Here is a 12,664-nt window from a genome sequence, read left to right as displayed (position 1 = left end):
TCAGTTTTGGACCTGTTTGCATTTCTCATCTTTAGCTCAGTTTGACGTGAAAAGTGTAATAAATTATTCGATCAATAATCTCACTCCCCCTATTCTTCCTAGTTTGTCTTCCTGTAAAGATACTTTCGTTTAAAATCTGTATTTTTTTGAGTCACTGTGTATTTATATTTCCTATGCATTTTTGTTTTTCTTTCTCTTTTTTTTGTACATTTACTATTTGTCATTGTAGACTCGTGCTCTTGACTTGCTAAATAAAATATAATAAATAAACGCCGAGAGCCCACAGTAACACGTTCCTAATGATCGCCTTTTTAAAGCATACTTTTGTTACTGTCCTGTAGATTTTGGAACCATGTAAAGTGACAGATATAAGTATTCGTACAGTTAGAACGTAGACATATAACTAAAAGAGAATTATTTTTTATACTATTCAAATATGCATAACTTTATACTATACACAGACACTTAACACTGTTAAGTGTAGACAAACAAATGTCAATTAAATCACTCGGTAATTTATAATGAGACAAGATTTGTAGAACAAGAATTGTAACGATATTATATTGTATATACTCGTGTGGTATGGATCAACCTTTGTTTGTGTACATTTATTATAAGTAATAATATATAATAATAATAACGTAATATATATAAGCATTATAAGTATTATAAATATCTATACAGTATACATTTACGTATATTTGAATATATTTAATCGTATCGAATGTATTGAATATATATAATAAATACATATATACATATGAGTATTACAAATATCTATACAATCTACATTTACGTATATTTGAATATATTTAATCGTGTTGAATGTATTGAATGTATATAATAAAATATCTCACTTTCATTTTCTATGGTACAGTAAGGCAACTGTGCGGATTTTGTCCCTCACTGCATACGATATTTAGGTGACGAAGTGCTGACCTTAGTTTTCTAGGCTTTAAGAGTGGCTCGGATACGGCTAGTAGTTCAGTAAAGCCAAATTTACACCGTAAACGAGGATGAAAGCAACGTTTTTCGATGCATCATTCACAGCGAGACAGTATAAATTCGGCTTTACTTGCTACTTGACTACTGGTCGTGTCTCAACCAGCTTCTACCCACATTACGACTCACTAGGAACTAACTTTCTGGAAGCTAGCACGTGCCGAATAAGTTTTTCCAAACTGCATCTTTCGTGTATTTGATCGTTTATGAATTGTATTAAGAGAAAAGTAGTGATCCAACAAAATATCTTCTAATTTTTCTGTACGTACATATAATGCCTGTTACAAATGTTAAAAGCTACATTCACTTATGAGAGTAAGTGAAGCTCAAGTGGGAAGCGTCATATTTTTTTGCATCCGGACGCTGTCGAAGCTTCCGTAAAATTAATGGTGCGTCCTGCAGATCTTCGTTCATTAAATTAAAGTTGAATTCCTGATGCTTGAAATTAATGATACGCTCGAAAGCAGTTGATGGTCCGTATAAATCGTTTCAAGCTGTTTCCTGGAAACTGTTATGAACACATCTTTTTCTGTCATTTCATAATTCATTCATCCGATGAATAGAATATAGAATGGATTTATTCATCTGCCAAAGAGAATATCACCGTTGATCCTATAAGATGACTCAACAATTATCATATTTAGCGACAGTTTACTCAAAATTGTAATATTCACTTCAAATACTTTTTTTACAGATCATAATTTTACGTTAAAAAATGCAATGATAATATATCAGGTGATTTCATAGTTCACTCTTTCATCTTTTAGCGAAGAAAATTAATACTCACGTTCATTAGAAGTTTCTCCAATCTAATGCAAATATCGATGTACGATACTACTGCTACTACTATGTTTGCTATTTCTTCAGTAGTCAAGTGAAGTTCAACTTCAATTACAACTATCAATGCTTCGACATCGAAGGTTACTCTTCGACCAGACCTGGCCTCGTCAACAAGGTCGAAAACACCATTCCGAAATTTTGAGAATCATCCCTGACACTTCCTCACATTCAGCACATGTTCGCCGTATACTTGACAAATGTTCTTAACAGTATCCATAGTTGTGGTGCCCTTTTTAAACTCGTATAGTATACAATACCGCAAATGCTTCTCGCTGACACTCATTTTGTAGCTTCTCTTGATGTGAGAAGTAACGATCCAATTGCTTCAAACTCATGTTGCACACTGTCCAGATGATCCTCTTTCGGAAGCGTGAAGTAGAGTTCCTGTAAACACATCAGCGAAACGTGATACACACGATTGTCTACAGTAAGATAAGAAAGTACATTACTTAAGCCGAATTTACACTGTTTCGCTTCGGAAGTACACGGCGGATGAAACTAGGGTGGAAGCGGCGATCATCCGTCGTGCTCTTCCAAAGTGAAACAGCGTAAATTCCGCTTCATGGGATTACCACATATCTTACGTTCAGCGGATACGTTGAAATTGATTTACATTCTGATGCATGTGTCTATATGACAAAAATTTTATTCTAATGAATGTTTGAAATATTCATTATATTTAGTTTCTCTCTTGCATTTCGTTGGATGTTTCTTCAGATAACAATAACAATAACAATGACAATGACAATGACAATGACAATGACAATGACAATGACAATGACAATAACAATAACAATAGCAATAGGAATAGCAATAACAACGACCCCGCCAACAGCAACAATAACAATAACGACAGCAACAACAACAATAACAATAACAACCATCGTAATAATAATAATGTTGCCTTTGCCGTGTTTTGAATGAAACAGGTTGAAAGGGTAAGTGAAGAATATAGGAAAAAAGGGAAGAAGACAAAGAAAGAGAGGGAAAGTAGTGCACCTCTGGGTCGATGGATCGCACTTGCATATATACATGCAGAACAATTCGATCTCGAGCAAAATCTCTGTTAAAGAAAAGAATGGACAGATTTGGAAAGAAAAATAGAAGGATGCAGGAAACAAGTAAATTGTAAAATGAGAAGAGAAAACAGATGGAAGAACATAGACTTTTCTAAAATCCGTACGACGATCCGTAAAAGACGTACGAACTTATTGTAGTGCCATAGTAGCTTAAAAATGTCTGTCTAAAAACGACTTACTGTTACTAAACTGAGTTACTAGCTACTATAATTTCTATACAATAGAAACGTTTCTCGATAGAGATAATACTCACTCACAGACAAATAGTGTTCCATAAACTACGTTATACAATTTTTCAATACACAAGTCTCAATCAGCTTTTGAGTCTTGCTACAAAATATACTTATTTCGCTTGAGAAAAATCAATCTGCTGTGATTTTCTTCGCATCCTATCAGGCGTAACGACTTTGCAAAAAGTTAAGATCGTACAGCATAGGATCGTAAGCTTCTGCGTCCTTCCTGTAGAGTAGGTACCTAAACTATGATATCCTATTCATCTTGCGAAAAAACCTAACACATCTTTGGATGCAGAAAAAGTATGTTCGTGCATTCTTCACGTTTTTCGAAAAATAGTTTCTAATGAAATATATAGGTCAATAATTCTCAACCGGCGGTATGTCTGCCGCTAAGGTTACGCGAGAGATGGCCGATGGTACGTGGGTAATTTGCGCGATGTATCTTACTGCTGGCCGATCTCGAATTCCCATTTGCATACAACACATACTTTTCTTCTTGGTATCACAATTTTTAGATTCTGATTTCCGTAGTATGCACTTGAGGGAAGATTGAGGTCTACTGGAATTGTTTCTAGCAATCGTCAATTTTCTGTCTATACATAACATAAATGTTGTATGCAATTAGTAATTGTACATAATTTATCTAACAAATTTGCATGGGAAGAATATTTGTAAAATTGAAAAATATTTATGTAACTTTATTTACTAATCTCCTGATATATCTTGATTATATAAATCCAGTAATTTAATTTATTGATTTGCATTATTGCTGCAAAATCCTGGCTTTCAATCGCTATATGATAAATCAAGCAATGTGCCACTGTCGATTAAAATTATTTAATCGAAAAATATATTCGTATAATATTTGATTTAATTCCATATAAAACTCAAAAATATTCGAAACATCGTACTTCCAAAAATGTATCTACAATATTAATAATTCGTTGTTTTTCATAGTCAACTATATAGGAAAATTAATTCCACAATGGACTAGCAAAGAAAGTAGAAAATCGTGTGTAACAATCAAAGATAAATAACAATACGTATGAAAGATTAAATACTAAAACGTGATCTGCAAAAGCGTAAAATAAATAAGGAACAATCTACATATCACGCGAAAGCAGCTAGTAGGACCAACAAACTTGCTAGAACCAGCCATGAAAATCAGTTTATGGGAAGCGAAGAATAAACGTCCTTGTTCAAACGCATCGCGTGGTAGCAACGTTGAGCGAGGCGTTATTTTTCAACTTTCATCGCGTGGCTGCCGAGATCAAAGCTATTGCTCGTAAAGGGCAATTCAGTCGGAATTAACCAGCTAATCTATGTGTGTCGTGTTTCAAATTGAATCAGCCTCGCGCGCGTTGTTTACGGTAATGTGATAAATGAAAGCTGCTTAAAAATACGGATCACGAGGGTGTGTTGAGGGGATTGTTGCGCGATTGTTGAGCCGGCAGCCCGCAAAATATATCGCCCACGATTCGTTCGCTGATCATTATAAACGGGGACAATACCGTTGCTCGATAATGCACGAAGATCGTCGTGGATCTATGTCAGTGGTGATAGATGCCACGGTACCAAGCTTCCTGGCAATCTCGATAATATATCGCCTCGATGTATCGCGGCCACATATTCCTTCCTCCACGTTGCAACAGCAGAAATATGTATAAATTTTTGTTTCGCCATTCGCTCAGTGATTGGCTGATCTCGACCTCGCGTATGGTTTTATATTATGATTCAGCGATTGGTTGCGCTCGCTGATAATACACCACCAATCGTATTACCGCAATGTAAATTCGTAGACGCATTACCATAATAGCGAACAGTTATGCAGACAAAAAAGGAAAAGCACGATAAGTATATTGCGGATTTCCATGCATTTTTGTTAAATTTAAGAGCACACGAGCGCGCACGATACATGTGACGTATAAAAATATAGAAAATATCGAAAATATCTGATATGATATTTAAACAACGAAACAAATCCCTATTTATGTACCATTCTTTTTTATTCTATTGATAAAAATTTGAATTTGCATAAACACCCGCGGTCTAGTGATAAGATACGTACTCTGTCGTTTGCTGGCGAGTTTCATTTTTTATATTCAATACCTATCGGTCCATTCTATATTTCATGAGTGCTGTCATCCGGTGTAGTTGTGGGAGTAAAACTATGATCGATTCATAGATATCGATTGTCATAACTAAACGGCGGATTTTTATGCAGATTCATATTTTTGAGAATATGATTGAAAAAGTAGAATCTCGGTGGGAAATTGTTTTATCTGTCAAGTGTCGTAAAAAGCACTGTGCTTTGGATATTTCGCATATGTTTTGATTTCGTGTGCACGCTGTGTAATTTTGCACTCTCAAATTTAAATAAATAAAAGATACATAAATAAATACATAAAAATCTGCAGTCTGGTCCTCGCGTTAGTCGCTGTCCTTTTCTTATGGAATTTCGTAGATTTGTCATCAGTTTTAAGAAGATTGATATTTTTAGTAGACCCATAATGTTGTAAATGTATTTGGCAATACACTTAGGTACATGCTATTTTTCAATGCACTTGTATTTGTATTACTATTTGCAAGACATTGTTTTACTCTTTTTATAACCAAAATATTTTAGTAATATTTCTAGCTGCTACCATTCTTTGTATTTGAAATATTTACTAATAGGTTAATGTTCTTTAGAAATTGTGCTCTACAGTGAATGAAATAAATAATTACTATATTTTCACAATATTTAATCTATAATTTATTTCTCTAAATAAAAAAAAAAGATAACAAGAATGCAGCAGATTTCTAAAATTTTATTATTTTTCTATGATTTTGTAATACATAAATTAACGATTCCAAAGTTTTTAAAGATGAACTACTTTGTCTTAAAATAACACCTTTTAATTGCAAACTTAGGAAATCAATAAAAATGAACTCGTGCCTTTTTCACGAAATATAAAATATACAGTAAAACAAGAAACGTGTGTTATACCACTGCTTGATATCGATACTGTCACGTACTAAACAAATTTCAAGCTTACTTTTATCGAATACAAGGTCTACGTTGTGTTTTTGTTTCTATCGTGTAAAACGTCATGCATATTTATAATCCCATTAAATAAGGCCTGTATTTAGTGTTGTTAAAAACGCACATATTAAAATTGACATTTTTTTAAGTCGTATCACTATCAACCTGCAGCAACAATGTGATATAATGATTTCAATTTCTTTTACATGGCTGTTGAAGCGGTGATCGCGTGATGAGTCCTGAATCAATAATAATATACCATGTATGCAAATAGCATAATTACTCTCTTCGCTATATCCCTGTGTAATTGTCTTCTTTTTCCATTCACCGCATTCACCATATTGTGTTCTTCAATGAACTGACCGCTTTCAAGAACACTCTGATCCTTTCACGCGTACTCAATAGCACACTTGCTCAACCAGCTTTCAGTCAGCTCGATGCGCATGTCCATCCCTCGTCTCATTGTTTGCTAAATATTTTATTCACATCCAGCATATTTTCTCTCATAGCTGTTGCTGGGAACTTTTTGACATTATACAGGGTGTTCTACTTAAATCGATCTTCGCAAAAAAATACCTTCGAAACTGTTCCTGATACCGAAGAATATTTCCAGCAGAAGTTGAATGGGTCCAGGACGATCGGGATCGACGCTGCTACGCCCTTTACGTTACTTTCTATCCAGTTATTGTACTATTTTTAACGTTAGAAAATACCTTCAGTTTGAGCGAAATATGAAAAATATGAAAATTAATACGCGCGACGTTTCGTTCCAATTTTACGCGAAGCATCTTCGAATATTACAAATCCCTTTTGGTTGCTGGGATGAGAGCAAGATTATGACGATTCGCACTGCCAATTTATGCTCCAGTGTGTTGAAATTGTCGAAACATGTTAGAACCGTCCATTTAATCTAATTCGATGTTTATGTTTACCTTTGGCCTCGAGTAAATTAACGCGCTTGCCCAAATGAGTTGAGGTAACAGGAAAATTTCAATAAACAGGAGATTAAGATATGAAAATTCGTGGATTGCAGTAGAGTTAAAAGAGAGAAGAATTTGTTTCCCAATGGAAAATTGCTTGGCCCCGTGACGTTTTAAAGTTCGTTCGAAGCAATATTCTCAACGATATAGACATACCACCTGTCGTGTTGGCCGAGTTCGCTGGCTCATGTTAATAATCCACGGAAGCATGCGCTATCGCTGAAACGAATTCCAACTATGGATCGCTAATTTAAATATTAAGCCATGCAAAGCCAATGTTAATAACGTTGGTACAGTTAGCGGCACTACAGCGAATATATATGTATTTACATAAGGCAAGCTATCTCTTTCTCTCCTTTTATCTCGCTATCCTTAATGTTAGCGTGCCCTGTGTGCGAGTATGCGGATACAAGTAACAAAACATAGCCGTTTATTCCTTAACTTAACTTATCTTGACCAGCGGCGAAGCTTTTAGCCCATTCATGGCATATCGAAAGAACTGGCATACATACGTTCTGCGTGAGACCAAAAACGAGAAATACAGAGCTTCGTGTTATCTAACTGTAATATATCATGTAAGCATGATGGCCCATGACTCACATTTCTGCTAAAGTATTTTCTCAAACTTGTTATTTCTAGTAACCTTTGCTTACTCTTATATCGTGTAATTATTGTAATTCGTTCCGCAGAGTTCCACTGAAATATTTTCGCGGATTTTCTGTTTCTAGTAACCTTTGGTTGCTATTATATCGCGTAATTATTGCAGTTTATTTCGTACATTTCTACTAAAATATTTTCTCGAACATGTTATTTCTAGCAACCTTTGGCTCCTATTATATCGCGTTTATTATCATTAGTTTATTTCTTAGATTTCGACTAAACAATTCTCATTTAAGAAATTTTATAATACAACTAATTTCAATTTCAATTTTAATTCTGTTGAGAATTGTAGATCTTAATCGCCGAAATAAATGTATAGGAACACTTAGATTATACTTAGAATTGATATCAAAATAGTTTCAGATTTATTTAATATGTGATTTACAAGATATTCGTCGATATACATTTGCACATGTCTCAATACTCTCTTTGTCTCGCCATCTTCTATACCACACTACTACCTGAACAGTTGCATTTGAGACTTTGTGCACGTACATACTTCACACACTCTAGTATAGTCTAGCACACAAAATTACACATACCTCAATAAATTGAAAGCTTATTATTGATGTTGCAATCTCGATATCAATTATTCAAGTCATAAAGGATATAACCCAACAAACACGAAGATGGTACCCCACTGGGGGTAGCCACCCACATGATAATCAAACAGCTAAAAACTTCTACCAAATGTCCAAATTAGACAAATTGTGAATGTGAAATATTAAACAAAAAAAAAAAATTATTCAAGCATATGTTCTTTCAATTCTCTTAACTCTATGCTATTTTGTCTATTCCCAGCAAATAGACTAATACTGTTAAAGCATGTTGTGACACATCACGTAATTATCCTTACGTCTGGGACTTTATTTTCTTTTTAGATTTCTGTGTTTTAAACAATCCTTAAAAAGTCTTGAATACTCTTGCAAGTTTCTAGAATATCACGCAATAGTTTTTATCGCTACGTGTTAATTTCTTTAAGCAAAGTGAAATTTCAAGGAAAGAAAAATGGACAAAATGAAAAATTACTTTTAAACTGGGAAGAAACCAGTATGCAGGATTATTGCAGTTAATTCCCAACATTTCTATTATAGTATTTTCTCAAGCTGTGTATTTTTATATCCTGACTATTGATCGTCAGTTAAATGGGCGGAAATGATTTTTAGAATAAACTCAGCGAGAAGAACTTTACATGTAAATTAATAGATCAATTCAGCGAAACAGTTACCGGGCAAATAGACTTTGTAAACACTACGATTGGCGTTTTTCCTGTGTACAAACCAAATAGTCCAATCTTAATTGCTTTTCGTTCAAACTATACAAAATATTAATCCTTTTTAAAGTAAATATACCCGTGAAGAATTAGATTTTTATTCTCATCGTGTATAGTTGGAAGCTTTTTCGTAAACCGATTTTTTGTTACATATAGCTAACTCGAAACAAAAAGAAGGAAAAAGATATACTCGGAACCATTAACTCTGACACTACTATGGATAATTGGATGATTACAATCGCTCGTTACGTAGTAATTGTCATACACATATGTATCACAAATGACGATGATCGCGTGACACGTAATGCCCATATTTCTTGAAATAGATTATGCAAAATAGAATAAAAGAAGTGAATCATACTACCAATATAGGTGCAACTGCGACGTGGTTTCTCTGCTTGTCCTCGTTTTCAATTCTATCGTACACAACCTTATTATTAAATTAGATAACTATAAATAACAAAATTGTTATGTAATAGCGTATGTGCACGCTATTTAATTAAATATAATCTACTGCAAAAAAGGAAATAAAAATTCTTATTACAATACGGTTTAATAAACCGTATAAATAAACGGTACAAATGCTTTTCGATTATATAGCACGACATGGGAAAAATCTAGTCAAAAATCGATATCGAAAATCTTTTGTGCAAGTTGTAAAACTTTTACGGCTCCATGTAGTCGAATGTGTAAGAAACATTGTATCGATACTTTTTCTTTCATTTGCGTACTCATGAAACGTGATGATATTGAAGGTTTTTTTTTCATTCATTGAAGGTTAAGAGCAATTGATGTGCTCGGTTAAAAACAAAGGACGAAACACAGACAGCTATTGCTCGTAACAAAAACATGATATATTATACATGAAATACGAAAGCGTAATAGGTCGCTAAATAAATACAGTGGCGAATAAAAAAAAGTTTAGAATCGATATACTATGAATTTTAATCATTTCTGTCATCTATCCTGTGGTATATATTATATTTATTCGTTGACCTTATTAAACATAAATCCATTTTCTAAAATTATGATGTATTTTTACACTTCTTATTCTAGAAACTCTCTTCTGGTCGCCACAGTACACTGTGTAGAGATACGAGAGAAAAGAAAAATCTGTAACAGACCATTTTACTCCAGACCATTATGATGAAAAAAAAACCAATCTTAGACAATTGCTTATAATAAAAGCGTAATGTATCATTAAATATTTAACACAAACTTAAACAGTTATTTTAGTACTATGGTGTTAAGATCATGTTAAGGGATTATGAAATGAGTCGTTCATCTCTGTCATATTTCTATTTTACAGTAAAACGTAATTCTTTAAGCATCTAACATCGAGTGCCATTGGAAAAACACATGGATACGCTGTTCGAGTGTGTGTGCGTGTTTTTCGTAATGAAAATGAACCAAATGCGATAGAAGAATATTCAAAATGCTCTTCAAATCATGGTACCGCCTATCACGTAACATTTGCAAGCGTTTAGCAATGTTAAACTGACTCTGAACCTGTAACCTGACTCTCATGGTCACTTGACCTATCCTCTTTAGACAGATTATGGAAATACATGGAATCGAGAGTACATTTCAGCTAAAAGCTTGATATATATGCACAATTGATGATAAACGTCAATGAAGCTATACTAATTAGCGTTAGCAATGATCATTCCGATATTTAGTGAACGAGATCAATGAAAGTATCTCTACTAGTACGCACAAAGATCATTTTGTAAATCAAGCGGATTTCCATTCATTTACCAATTGAAATGCAAAGCAGAGTATGCAAACTATGTCTGTCGAGTGTTTGATTCAAACTGAATCTTCGCTGATGCTCATAACATCCGAGCTTTGACTCTGTTTGTCCAGGATACTCGTTGATTCGTCGATGCCAAAAATCTTATTTTCTCGACTAATAGCATCCTGGCTGTCGCCATAGTCTTCAAATGAGCCCTTGACGCGACCATTTCTGCCAAGGTTAGGACGAAACACGAGCTGTTGTATAGATTTTTTCCTGATCAAAAGCTTGGATTTTTTTAGGTAGCTTGTTTGATGATTAAGCAACTATTTGTCAGATGTTTTTTGAAACCAACAAAAGGCAGAACTTTTTGGAAGGGTTGAAAATCACGAATGAAATCATTGAACTTTGTATACTCGTTACAGCAATCGTTAATTTTGTACATTCCTAAAGATAATACTTTTCGTTCGTTTTTGATTATTATAGAATATGCTGCACTGCGCAAGGTTTTGAATTTGCTGTTTGGAAATGCCCTCTATATACGTCTTTTGTAAGAAGAAATTCTGAAACTAATATGCTAATACGTTCATTAAAAAGTAATTTCCTTTTATAATAATTAAATCATAAAGATTTCGCAAAGTAAAATATGCAGATTTCTACGTATTCGTGGGAAATTGGAAGGTGCGAAAATGCACAGAGGGCATATACATGTAAAATCTGTGTATGTCTCTATGTGTACTTATAAAATAAAATACTCCACAAAAACATATAAAATATCCAAAGCACAATATTCCTTCTGATATTTAGCAGATGAACAAAATTTCAGTACAAGTTCCATTTCTTCGATCATATCTATAAAACTATAAAGATACATAGAATTCTACAAACAGTCTAATCACTATCACAATCAATAGCTATCCACAAACACAATTATATCTTAAAACTTGACGACACAGATCTTACATTTTCTTTCGTGTGTTTCGGAATGGAATAATAACGCCGATTCATATCTATCGTACGAATAGATCGCAATTTCATATGAAGACAATTATTTATTACGAAACAAAATCCGTGAGAATTAAAAAGAGGACATTAACGGGATATATCGGTTCACGTTTTATTACTGCAATAATTGCATTTTCATTTGTTTACTAGGTAGGAAAACGCCAATTAAATGGACGCTTGCTCGTGCATATGACATTGCCGTGTCCGCGTACCTCCACATTTAATGCTGTATTAAGCGGATTTTATAGTCAGCGTAAAATACATAAATACCGGAGCAGCTATTGGTATTAAAGATAAATCCTTTCGTCTCTGATCACATTGACTGTAATACCTGTAAAGTGCTGATTCAACCAATCAAACCATTCACTTCTCTTTCGCGATTAATGTTTCAAGTCGTTACGTGTTTAACAACTTTTACATGTTTTCGATATAAACGTCACACGCGGTGCGATAAAACGTGCAATATTAGTCTAGTAATACGTCCATTAGCAAATCGGCAACAGATCGACTTTGCGCTGTGTTATCAAATTAGCTGGTATAATTATAGAATTTTTCGTAAATGGTCTAACTTGTAAAATAAATGTAGGAATGTTTATTATAAATTAACAGAAAAGACAGTATGATAAACACAATATTGTAACACTCTCACAATATTGAATATAATATCGCACTTCACGAATTCGCTTAACACTATTTCTACGTCACAGCAACACGATGAATTTCTCTCAATCACGATTAATTCAACTCTGACCATTACCATTACTGTAACAAACCTTGGTAACGCTCACAACACTCCTTGACAACTTTAACATATCTTAACAACGTTTAT

General features: G+C 33.9%; 1 long non-coding RNA gene across 2 annotated transcripts; it reads right to left on the bottom strand.

Moving 5' to 3' along the window:
• Positions 1 to 744: 744 nt before the first annotated feature.
• Positions 745 to 12,411, bottom strand: LOC117207530. Of its 2 annotated transcripts, none has more exons than XR_004487537.1 (3): positions 12,167 to 12,411; positions 1,790 to 2,226; positions 745 to 1,614 (listed from the first exon to the last, which is right to left on the bottom strand). It is a non-coding gene; the product is annotated as an uncharacterized LOC117207530 (long non-coding RNA). The 2 variants fall into 2 exon arrangements; XR_004487538.1 differs by having other exon boundaries at positions 745 to 1,510.
• Positions 12,412 to 12,664: the final 253 nt, after the last annotated feature.

This window comes from Bombus bifarius, unplaced genomic scaffold, assembly GCF_011952205.1.
Source record: "Bombus bifarius isolate JDL3187 unplaced genomic scaffold, Bbif_JDL3187 scf7180000008035, whole genome shotgun sequence".
NCBI lineage: Eukaryota > Metazoa > Arthropoda > Insecta > Hymenoptera > Apidae > Bombus > Bombus bifarius.
Note: the sequence above shows the minus strand (reverse complement) of the source record. Positions and strands in the feature narration are given on the sequence as shown.